The sequence below is a fragment of the Acinonyx jubatus genome, chromosome A1 (genome assembly GCF_027475565.1).
Source record: "Acinonyx jubatus isolate Ajub_Pintada_27869175 chromosome A1, VMU_Ajub_asm_v1.0, whole genome shotgun sequence".
Classification (NCBI taxonomy): Eukaryota; Metazoa; Chordata; class Mammalia; order Carnivora; family Felidae; genus Acinonyx; species Acinonyx jubatus.
Window position 1 is genome coordinate 93,452,605 of NC_069380.1, and position 12,530 is coordinate 93,465,134.

Consider the following 12,530-nt stretch of genomic DNA (forward strand, 5'->3'; position numbering starts at 1 on the left):
AGCCTCCAGGCTCCCAGCTGTCAGCACAGAGCCGAGAGCCCAGAGCCCGAGGCGGGGCTCGAACTCACAGACCGTGAGATCATGACCTGAGCCGAAGTCGGACGCTCAACCGACTGAGCCACCCAGGCGCCCTAAGCTCATTGTTTTCTTAAGTTTCATCACTCATGTTCTGATTTGTCACTATTGGTCCACACTTTCTTATTTGCTCTTCTCTTCTAGACCGTGAATTGGGTTCCTCTTCCAGTTAGGCCGAAGTTTGTTTTTCTTGGTTTTTGTTTTCGTGATTTTTACAATTCTAGTCCTTCTCAGATGTTCTCTTCGACACATTTCCTTAGATTTGTGGCACGTGTGAATTTTACCCCACGAGCTCTGGGATGTAAGAAAAGTCATTTTTTTTTTTGACGGAACTGTCAAAATGAGAACCATCTGTAATGTTGCTGCAAATTGATCCCTAGAATATACTGTTAAGTGAGAAAAGCAAGATGGAAAAACATATTAGTCAACAGTTGGGCAAAACCAGCTGACACAAGGCTAATTTTATAATAAGCGGTTGGATGTCTTGTGTAGCTTATTGATACCGTGTTGAGTGTGAAAAACAACCGTCATATGGGTGTTTTTTTGCTTGTTTACCTTTGTGATTTCGTGGCTGACTGGAGCCGCCCAGCATCAGGAGAGAGTTTTGTGCCGCATATCCCTAGCCTGGGGAAAGGTAAATATTCAAAATGTGAAGTACAGTTTCTACTGCATGCATATTGCTTTTGCACCATCATGAAGTCAAACAGTTGTTAAGTTTGCACGATTGTAAGTTGGAGACTACCTGTATAATGAGTTTAACATTTGAATCAGTAGGCTGAGTAAAGCAGATTTGGCCTTCCAAATGTGGGTGGGCCTTACCCAATCAGTTGAAGGTCTGAGTAGAATAAAAGGGCTCATTCTCATCCAAATAAGAGAGATTTCCTTCTACCTGACTGCTTTCAAATTGGAATCTCAGGGGCACCTGGGTGGCGCAGTCGGTTAAGCGTCCGACCTCAGCCAGGTCATGATCTCGCGGTCCGTGGGTTCGAGCCCCGCGTCACGCTCTGGGCTGATGGCTCAGAGCCTGGAGCCTGTTTCCGATTCTGTGTCTCCCTCTCTCTCTGCCCCTCCCCCGTTCATGCTCTGTCTCTCTGTGTCCCAAAAAAAATAAATAAAAAACATTGAAAAAAAATTGGAATCTCAGCTTTCTCCTGCCTTCAGACAAACTGAAACATCAGCTTATCCTGGGTCTCAAGTCTGCAAGCCTTCAGACCAGAATTACAGCATTGGCCCTCCTGGTTCTCGGGCATTCAGATTCGGACTGGAACTTCACCTTCGGCTCTTAGGTCTCCAGATTGCTGACTCACTCTGTAGATCTTGGGACTTGCCAGCCTTCATAATCACGTGGGCTAATCCTTTGTACTAAATCTCTTTACTTAAATAAAGTCATGGTGTTGGTGATATTTTTTAAATAACGTAAGAGATTTATTATAAAACTCAGTTCAATTCTGAAGGCAGGAAAAAGCCAATGTCCCAGTTTGAAGACAGGCAGGAGGAATTTTCTCATACTTGGATGAGGGTCAGCCTTTTTATTTGATTCATGTCTTTGATTGGGTGAGGCCCACCCTCATTAGGGAGAGCTGTCTGCTTCACTCAGTATAGTGATTTTAATGTTCATTTCATGCAAAAACTCTCAGAAACATCCTCAATGTTTAAGCAGATGTCTGGGTACCCCTGTGGCCCAGCCAACCATCACAGTAGGCTACCAATTATCTAAGAAAAAGAGAATGAGTGTGTTTGTGTGTGTGTGTGCATGTGTTTATGTATTTTTTATTTCTCTTTTTTTTTTTTTTGAGAGAGAGAGAGAGGCAGTGTGAGTCAGGGAGTGGCAGAGACAAAGGGAGACACAGTTGAAGCGGGCTCCAGGTTCTGAGGTGTCAGCACGGAGCTCAACGCGCTGGAACCCACAAGCTGTGAGATGGTGACGGGAGCCGAAATTGGACACTCAACCAAATGAGCCACCCACGCGCTCCTGTATTTATAGTTAAAAAAAAATTTTTTTTTAACGTTTGTTTATTATTGAGAGACAGAGAGAGACAGAGCATGAGCATGGGAGAGGCAGAGAGAGGGAGACACAGAATCTGAAGCAACCACCAGGCTCTGAGCTGTCAGCACAGAGCCCAACACAGGGCTCGAACTCACAAACCGCGAGATCATGACCTGGGCCGAAGTCGGACGTTTAACCAACTGAACTACCCAGGTGCCCTGCTCCTGTATTTACATTTTTAAATGGAAGGATACACTCTATAGTTTTTTAAATCTGTCTGTAGTGAGAGGGAGGACACAGAGCAGAAGTTGGGGGCTAGAAGCTGGACTTCTCATGATGTTCTAGGGTACATTTTTGGGGGCGAAGTACTCATTCCCTCCACTGCTGGCAGTGTTGGTGGCTGAGCACATTGAGCAGAGTTGCTGTTTGAGAACTGCCACCAGCCGAAGAGAGTTAACTCCACTTAAGTAATGACTTCTCTCCAAAGACCTACATCAAGGTTATCAAAGTCCAGCCCCCTTGGCTAAGGCAGGACAACTTTGGAAGGCCATCCCAGCCCCAGGGCTACCCATGACATCAGTTGAGGCCTTTGTTGTGAGTGCCTTGCTTATTTAACTACGTTTCTCTGCCTCATCCTCCTTCCTACAGACGCTTACAGGCTTTGATCCCAGTGGCATACCACAGTGAATGTCTTGGATGCAGATCTCCATCTGAGACTTATTCAGGGCAGCCCATCTAAGGCAGCTGTATAGGCCAAGAATGGTCTCAGGAGGCAGATCCTAAAATAACGGTTTGGAGCTGGATCACCCACTGACAGGCTGGCAACGGAGGACCCTATTATTGGGGGCGCATGGAACGTGGATCACCACCAGCATGCCGTAGCAAGGTAATCGTTGAAACTTCCACTGGAATGAGTGGATACTAGAAATGCTCTGGTAGGGACAATGTCTTAGGCATTTGAGAAGTTCAAGAGAAGTAGTAATTACAAAGAGTACGGAATTGGAGGGTGGCTGCTGGGGGCAGTCCGTGCGTTAGAGAAACCTGAGGGTGATTAATCACCAATTAGAGGCTGTGTATGAAAGCCACAGGGCCTTCTTGATAGCATTTATATAAAAAGAGTGGGAGGGTGGAAGATGCCAAGGATCAGGGCCAGGACGTGACCCTAGGGTTGGCAGAACTCAAGAGAAGATTGGATTCAAGCAGCATCGTGTCTGCTAAGCCAAGGTCAGGGAGATGATCGGAAAGAAGGAGGACCTGAAACCTGGGATGAGGACATCTGGGCTTACCTGTGGAAGCAGCCCGCTTCTTCCGTTACGCTACCATTCACTGCCTTCCTGTTCCGTGCTGAAAGAGGATGTGTTAACTCCTGCCTCGCAGGATAACATGTACCCTCCTCAGGATTGCCTCCCCTGCTCTGATGCTAAGCCAGGAGGTAAGGAGAAGACACAACACAGGATCAAGTGCCGGCCTGCCAAAGTTGCTGCAGAACCTTGCCCAAATAAACTCGGAGGAGCCAGGAAGAGTATATACGAGCCAGGATCCTGAGGATTCTGGGTCAAGGGAGGAAGGAACATAAAGTTGGGTGAGAGAGTTTATTTATATGTAGGCACTTGCCAATGATAAAAGATTTAGCTCTGGCAGAGACCTGAGGAGACCGTGCCAGTACATGGCTAGGGTAGTTCTTGGAAGCTTGGAGAAAGCCTTAGTCACCTAGCTCGGCCCAGCTAAGTATCACAGAACTTCCAAGGCGAACAAGGAGAAGAAGGGATCAGAAAGCTCAGAGAAGGGGCGCCTGGGTGGCTTGGTCACTTAAGCATCTGACTTGGGCTCAGGTCATGATCCCATGGTTCATGAGTTCGAGTGCCGTTTTGGATTCTGTGTTTCCCTCTCTCTCTGCCCCTCCCCTTCCTTGTGGTCTCTCTCTGTCTCAAACAAACATTAAAAAAAAAAAAAAGCTCAGAGCAGTGTGTGTGTGTTAGACTGAAAATACTGTGTAATGTGAGACAGCACAGAGGTTCCTCCATTTACCAAAGCAGTAAGGAGTGTGCTGTGTAAAGGGACACCATCCTCAGTCCATAGAGTAAGAGCTGCGGTAGAAAGGAAGACTTAAGTGGGCACTTTGCAATTGCCCCCATACTCTCAGCCAAGATAGTCAGTAAATAGTGATATCGCATCTTGGGTAGAAGCGAGGGATTAAGTGCCACACTCGAAGACCTAAATGATGCAAGAACGGTGGCCTCTGCATACCCACTTAATTGTCTAGTGTGTTCCCTGCAGGTCGGTCTTGGAGGATGACAGAGAGCCCCTGCAAACTTGACCGAGTTGTAGGTCCAGCTGTAGCTGCTGCACCAGACACGGCATCTTTGTTAAGGGAGGTGAGCAAGGGCTCACATGGATGGAGGGCGGCCACTGATCTGGTAAACGCCTTCTTTTTTGTCCCCTGTTCAGAGGGACAGAAAGTTGATGTTATGGCTACACAACACAGCGTGCTCTAAATATTTAACTCGCCTGCCCTCAATAATAATACAGTCCCGGGGCCCCTGGGTGGCTCAGTCAGTTGGGCATCCAAGTTTGGCTCAGGTCATGATCTCATGGTCCATGAGTTCGAGCCCCGCGTCGGGCTCTGTGCTGACAGCTCGGAGCCTGGAGCCTGCTTCGGCTTCTGTGTCTCCCTCTCTCTGCCCCTGCCGCCTCTCAAAAGTAAATAAACATTAAAAATTTTAATAATAATAATACGGTCCCAAGGGGTCTGGACCATGTGACATAGGATCACATTGGTTCATGGATAACACTCGGTTACGTGAGTTGGATGAATGAGGAGTTGCAAGCATGGTGAAGGCCTTGTTAAGACATATGCCCTCCACGGTAGGAGATAAGCCTACCATAACATTTTTAGGGAGCCAGTGATCTAGGGTATTCCAGGGTGTCCCTTTCAAAGTAAAAAACAGTATTTCACAACTCCTACTCCCTGGCAAGCACAGTGGTTGGTAGGCGTCTTCAGACTCTGGAGGTGGCATATTCCAGACTGGGAACACTGTTCCGGTTCATTTACACAAATAGCATCTCATCTAGTTTTGAGAGCGGCCCAGAACACGAGGGATCTGGGTCCAGGTTGCAACGCAAGTGATCTTGCCTCTTGGACCATGCTGCCTGACATACCCAGTGATATTTGAGCTGTCAGCAATGGAAAAAGATGCCATGCAGTGTCTATGGCACGGCCCAGTTGGAGAGTTGACAACATAAACTTCCTATGAGTCTGCAACCATGCCTTGCCACCTGCAGTGTGAAATTATACATCATTGAAACCCAATTCCTTGGATGCCCCTGGGCTCTGGTTGAGACAAGCACGTGATCTTGGAAATGATCACGCATCCCGAACGGAGCTGGGATCTGCCAGGCGCAGAACCATAAGGTTCGGTGGACCCAGCAACAGTGTGTAGGAAGGTGCAAATGATACATGGGAAAGAATGGGATCAGAGGGCACAGATCAGCTGCACAAATCCTGACACCCGTTTCCCTTTCTGCTGTTGGCCAGTGCCTCTCCTTTGGCTCCGGGGAAGGATCATGGTGAGGAGAAATCCTTCCCTGGTGCAGAGCTTTGGGTGGTATACCCGGACATGTACTTTGTGCAAAGTGGCCCAAGACTCAAAGGTAATAGCTGATGGTATGGCTGGCTAGGCAAAGGCCTGGAAAGAGAGAGATTGGAAGATCAGGGGTGAGGAGATGTGGGGAGAGGCATGTGAATAGACCCATAGGAATGAGCATGAAAATACGAAGATTGTTGAATCACGTGTTCTATGTATCGCAGAAGAGACACTATACTACCAAACAGAATGACTCAGGAAAGTGTCCATGTGCTTCTGTAATAGGCCACTGCAGTGTGGATACAGTGGGAGCTTGAACAGAGTAGCGAAAGGTGGTGGTTACACATGGGTCCAACAGTGTGAGCTCCTTCTCACCAAGGCTGATTTAGCTCCAGCTTGTGTCGAATGTTCTGTCTGCCAGTAACAGACCAACACTTAGCCCCTGATAACAGCACCTTCCTTTGTGGAAACCAAGAAGCCACTCGGTGACAAGTAACTTTGGACCCCTTCCATCTTAGAAAAGGGTGTGAGTTATCCTGACTAGAACTGACACATATTCTGGTTCTGAGTTTACCTTTTCTGGCTGCATCGTCTCTACCAACATCACAATGCAAGGATTTGCAGAGCATTTGACGGACCTACATAGGATCCTACATACCATCATAAAGAACCAAAGAATCCCCTTTACAACAAAGGAGACACAGCAATAAACACAGAACAATGAGATTGACTGATCCTGTCATTGGCTGCCAAACTCAGAAGCTGCTGGGCTCATAGAGTGATGGAATATCCTTTTTATTTTTATTTTTTAGTTTTGGAATATCCTCTTTAAAAGGCAACAGGCCTGAAGCAACAGGCAGGAGAGCCCACCCTGAAAAGATGGCACCGCATTCTCCAGGGTGTGACATATACTCTGAACCAACAATCATTATGTGGTGTTGTGTTGTCAGTAGATATACTACATGGGTCCAGGTACCAAGGGATAGAAGTAAGCATTGCACTCCCAGTGACCCACCAGGGGAATCTGTTTCCTGTTCTCGCGACTCTAGGATCTGTGGATACAGAGGCCTTGGTTCCCGCCAGCGGCACAACAAGAGTTTTAAACGTTATAGCTGCCTTCCATTCATTTCAGGCTCCTCCTATCAAAAGACCAGTTGGCAAAGAAAAGAGCCTCTGTCCACCACTCCTCCATGGCTCCTTGACATCTGACCAAAAAAAAGTCCTTCACAGCACCAAAAGGAACTTCATCCAGTGAAAATCACAGCTATCTTGTGGAGATAGATTTCATTAGGACCCTGCTGCTGGGTTCCCAGCGGCTGACAACACAGCTTACTTGATGCAACTCTGAAATCAGATATTAAAATATGTTGGGGGAGGAGTGTGGAGAGAGAGAGAGAGAGAGAGAGAGAGGGAGATCTCAAATTGAAGAGAGGGAAACTGGTTATTGCAGGTGAAGCAGAGGTGAGGGTACCTAGTAGGCTCCCACCCATGCAGTATCACAGAATTAGGATATTATTTCTGTGTCTGAATTCCCTTCTTTAGTGGATTGGTCCCTAAGAATTGATAAGGAGTGATGTCAGCATCATGGAGGTGTAGGATTCTCCTCCTTCCCCCCCCCTCCCCTTTTAAAACTACTAATTGGAAATTTATGCATGAACAAGAGGGCCTCCCTGGGAGCTATTGGACCCAGCACGCTACACCAAGGAACCTGAGAGGATTCTTACCTACCTGTGCTTTCAAAAGTAAACACCGGGTAAAGGCTGTGGACCCAAGGTAGTCCTGCGGACCTCTGCTTGCCCCAGTAAGGGAAAAAAAAAACCTGAAGAGCACTGGCCTATTCAGATACACATGGGCAAGAAAGAATTTGTAGAAATCCAGCCTGCTTATGGGGAGATGCCAACACACCTTTGGAACGAGAAGGATGAGTTTGTACTCAGTGGAAAGAGAGAAGCTCTTGCTAGAGCCCTCCCACCCAGGGCAACACTCCATGGGGCTAAACTGTCAGGTGTGGGCAACCACTCCTGTGGAGGAGGCAGAGAGCTGTGAGTGAGTGCCTGACTACCCCAATTAATCCAGTTCTGTGGGTCATGGCTCAAGAAACCCATTTCCCTCCAGCAGCACCCAGGGTAGGACATCCATGACTGGGGGAAGGAGGGGAAAGGGTAGGAAACAGACAAGAATATCAAAGGGCATTAAAGGAACGTGGTTCCTTCTGACTGCTTCAGGACTTCACCAGGAAGTCGGCCCCCAAGCCTTCGGGAACATCCCACTTGAGAACCCCACCCCCCCCCCCACCTTGAGTGCTAGGCCCGCACCTCCCCCACCCTGTGGCCCCCCACTTTGTGAGTGGTCCCAAGTGCACGGGTGAGAGCAGGTCCGGTTATTGGAGAACTCTCAGAAAAACGGGTCTGTGGGCAAAGGAGAAACCACAAACTGCAACTGTAAGAGTCACTTTATGGAAAACGAGAGAGGGTTTGAGCAGCAGCCTCGTGAGTTACAAGCCTAGGAAAAGATGGAAAAGCTTAAGAACTCTGCCATAAGAAGGAGTGAGGATAGTGGAGCCAGGTCTACCCACTCAAAGGCTGAGGAAACCTCAGATTTAGTAACTCCAGTGATCACTACCCCCATCTGAAGCAATCAATAAAGATTTAAGAAGATGAATGGGAAGACAGCAATGCAAAAATATAAGGAATGTGAAAAATAAAATACGTCACCCCCCAAAAGATATAATTTCCCAATAACCCAGTTGTTATAATTTCCCAACAACTCAACAGAATACTGTGATCTGACTGGTAAAGAAACAATTCAGGATAGCTGTTTTGAAGATATTCAGTGATATTAGGGGAAAACCATACATGAACAACAAAAATGAATTCTTTACCAAAGATATGGAAATTCTAGAAGAGAACCAAACAAATTCTGAGGCTAGATTAATTCATTGAATGAGATGAAGAATATAGTAGAGAGCATTTGTAGCAGAATCACACAAATGGAAGATAGAATTAGTGACTTAGAGGACAGAAGTTTAGAAATAATTCAGAAGTGAACAAAGAAAAAGGAATAAAAGAGAGCAAAGCCTGAGTGACCTATGGGACTCAGTCACAAGGGCAGTCATTAGAATAATTGGGATTCCAGAAGGCGAAGAGAGGGAGAAGGAGACAAAGAGTTTATTTAAAGAAATAATAGCTGAAAACTTCCTAAACCTGAGGAAACACTTGGGCATCCAAGTTCATGAGAAAATAGATCACCAATTTACATAACAATCAACAACTAATTAGACATCCGTGAACAAAAGGTAGACATAAACAGAAGGAAAAATAAACAATGGGATGTACAAAACAACCAGAAAGCAATAGATAAGATGACCATAGTAAGTCCTTACAAATCAATAATTACTCTAAATTTAAATGGATTGAATTCACACAATCACATCCAGGCACAGAATGAATGGATGGATTAAAAAAACAGGACCCAACAATGTGATGCCTATAAGAGATTCACTTCAGCTCTAAGGACACAGGCTCAAAGTGAAGGGATGGAAAAAGATATCCCATGCATGTAGAAACCAAAAGAAAGCAGGATAGCTATACTAATGTCAGAAAAAATAGACTTTAAACCAAACATGGAAACAGGAAACAGAGGTCATTCATTATATAATGATAAAGGTGTCAACACACCAAGAAGATAGAGCAGTCGTAAATATGTACTCATCCAACATTGGTGCACCTGACTACTTTAAGCAATTACTAATAGATCTGAAGGGAGAAAGAGACAACAATATAATAATAGTAGGGGACTTCATGGGGCTCCTGGGTGGCTCAGTCGCTTGAGCATCCAACTTTGACTCAGATCATGATCTCATGTGTCGGGCTTGTGCTGACAGCTCAGAGCCTGGAGCCTGCTTCAGATTCTGTGACTCCCTCTCTCTCTGCCCCTCCCCTGCTCGTGCTCCATCTCTCTCTCTCTCAAAACTAAATAAACATTAAAAAAAAATAATAGTAGGGGACTTCAATACCCCACTTTCAGCAAAGGATAGATCATTCAGATAGAAAATCAACAAGGAAACATTGGAATTGGATCATACTTTAGACCAAATGGACTTAACAGACCTATGTAGAACATGCTATCCAATAACAGCAGGATACACATTCTTCTCAGGTGAACGTGGAACATTCTCCAGGATAGATCATATAAGATAAAAGACAAATCTTAGCAAATTTAAGGAGATTGAAATAATACTAGCTATCTCTTCCAACCACAGTGGTGTGAAACTAGATACCAGTAAATAACAAGAAGAAAGCTGGAAAATCTACAAATATGTGTAAGTAACACACTTCTGAACAACCAGTGGGTCAAAGGAGAAATCAAAAAGGAAATAAATAAATATCTTGAAATAAATGAAAATGGAGGGGCACCTGGGTGGCTCAGTTGGTTAAGCGACCGACTTTGGCTTGGGTCATGATCTTGCAATCGATCCCCGCGCCGGGCTCTGTGCTGACAGCTCAGAGCCTGGAGCTTACTTCGGATTCTGTGTTTCCCCCTCTCTCTACCCCTCCCCTGCTCATGTTCTGTGTCTCTCTGTCTCTCAATAATAAATAAACGTTAAAAAAAAATTAAAGAAAAAGAAATAAATGAAAATGGAAACACAACAGACTAAAATTTATGGGATGCTGCGACAGTTCTGAGAGGGAAGTTCACAGCAATAAATGCATCCATTAAAAATGTTAGAAAGAGTTTTGGGGCATCTAGGTGGTTCAGTCAGTTAAGCATCCAACTCTTGGTTTCAGCTCGGGTCACGATCTCAGGATTTGTGAGTTTGAGCCCTGCATCAGGTTCCATGCTGTCTCAGACCCTGCTTGGGATTCTCTCTTTCTCCCTCTCTCTACCCCTCCCCCCCAAAAATAAACAAATAAACTTTAAAAAAAAATAGAAAGATATCAAACAACCTAATTTACATCTGAAGGAATTAGAAAAAGAGAAGCCCAAAATTAGTAGAAAGAAGGAAATAATAAAGACTGGTGAATAAGTGAAAAATAAGAAAAACAATTAAAAAACCCAACAAAACTGGGTTGGCTTTTCAAAAAGACAAAACGGACAAACCTTTAGTTAGACTAACCAAGGAAAAATAGAACATTCAAATCAGAAACAAAAGAGGAGACATTATAACTGCAGAAATACATAGGATCATGAGACTACTATGAACAATTATATGCCAACAAATTAGACAACCTAGATAAATTCCTAGAAACATGGAACACTGAATTGGGACAAAATAGAAAATATGAATAGACCAATAGTAAGTAAAGAGATTGAATCAATAATCAAAAACTTTCCAACACAGAGGGCTGGACGGCTTTACTGGTGAATAACACCAAACATTTAAAGAATTAATGGCAATCTTTTGCAAAATCTTCCAAAAAACTGAAGAGGAGGGAACTAAACCTGTTAGGCAAGCCCAATATTACCCTGATACCAAAGTCAGATAAGGACACTACAAAGGAAGGAGAACTGTAGATCAGTATTCCCGATAAATATAGACGCAAAAATTCTTAGAAAATATTAGCAAACTGAATGCAAGAACATTATGCATCATGATTAAGTGATATGTGTCCCTAGGATGTGAGGAGGGTTCAACATATGCAAATCAATAAATGTTTTACACCACATTAATAGAATGAAAGATAAAAATCATGTCATCTCACAATAGACACAGAAGAAACATTTGACAAAATACAATATTCTTTCATGATAAATATCCTCAATAGATGGGGTATAGAAGTAACATACATAAAGGCCATGTATGACAGACTCACAGCTAACATTATACTCAATGGAGGAAAATTGAAAGCTGTTTCCTCTAAGATCAAAAACTAGACAAGTATGCCCATTGTCATCATTCTTACTCAACATAGTACCAGAAGTCCTTGCCAGAGTAATTAGACAAGACAAAAATTTAAATAAAAGGCATCCAATTGGGAAAGGAAGAAATAAAATTCATATTATTTGCAGATGATATGATTTTACATAGGGAAATCCCAAAGACTCAACCAAAAACTACTGGCACTAATCAGCAAATTTAGTAAGATTGAAGGATATAAAATCAACATACAGAAATCAGTTGCATCTCTACACACTAACAATTGAAATGCTTAAAAAAGTAACAAAGAAAAATATCCTAGTCACAGTAACCTCAAAGCCAACAAAATAAGAATAAATTTAACTAGGGAAGTGAAAGATCTATACAATGAAAATTGTAGGACTTCGCTGAAAGAAATCAAAGAAGGCACAAATGGAAAAGTCATTGTGTGTTCATCGATGGGAAGAATTAATATAGTTACAATGTCCAAACTACCCAAAGCCCCATTACCCATACTACCTTATTGTTTATTTTTACCTTTGCTAGAGTATTGTGCACTTTCATTTACTTCTATGTAAGTAATTAGCATCTTTTCATTTCAGCTTCAGGAACTTCTTTGAGCATTTCTTGCAAGGCAGGTCTCGTGGTGAACTCCCTAAGTTTTGTCTGAGAAAACCTTTGTTTCTCCTTCATATTTGAAGGATAACGTGGCCATAAAAGTATTGTGGGCTGGCAGTTTTTATTTTTTAGCACGTAAAAATGTCATTCTATTCTCTCCCGGCTTGTAGCATTTCTGCTGAGAAATCTCATACTCTAATGGGGGTTTCTTTGTCAGTTGTGTTCCTTTTTCCTCTGGCTGCCTTTATGGTTCTTTATCATTGATTTTTGACAGTTTCATTGTAATGTGTCTTGGAGAAGATTTTTTGCACTGAGATAAGTTTGTTCTATAGGTTTCTTGGACTTGTATTTCCAGTTCCTTCCCCAGGGTTGGGAAATTCTCAGCTAGTATTTCTCTAAATATACTCTC

The 12,530-nt window shown here is 43.8% G+C and overlaps 1 long non-coding RNA gene across 2 annotated transcripts in view; it reads right to left on the bottom strand.

The window, feature by feature from the left end:
• LOC113604534 (uncharacterized) overlaps nucleotides 1-12,530 on the bottom strand; it is a 41,076-nt gene that overhangs the window by 5,835 nt on the left and 22,711 nt on the right. The window contains exon 3 of one of the 2 annotated variants that reach the window (XR_008297286.1): nucleotides 141-461. The exons of the other annotated variant lie outside the window; for it this stretch is intronic. This is a non-coding gene — a long non-coding RNA (uncharacterized LOC113604534). Of the gene's footprint in view, nucleotides 1-140; nucleotides 462-12,530 lie in introns of those variants that run through there. 2 annotated transcript variants of the gene reach the window in all.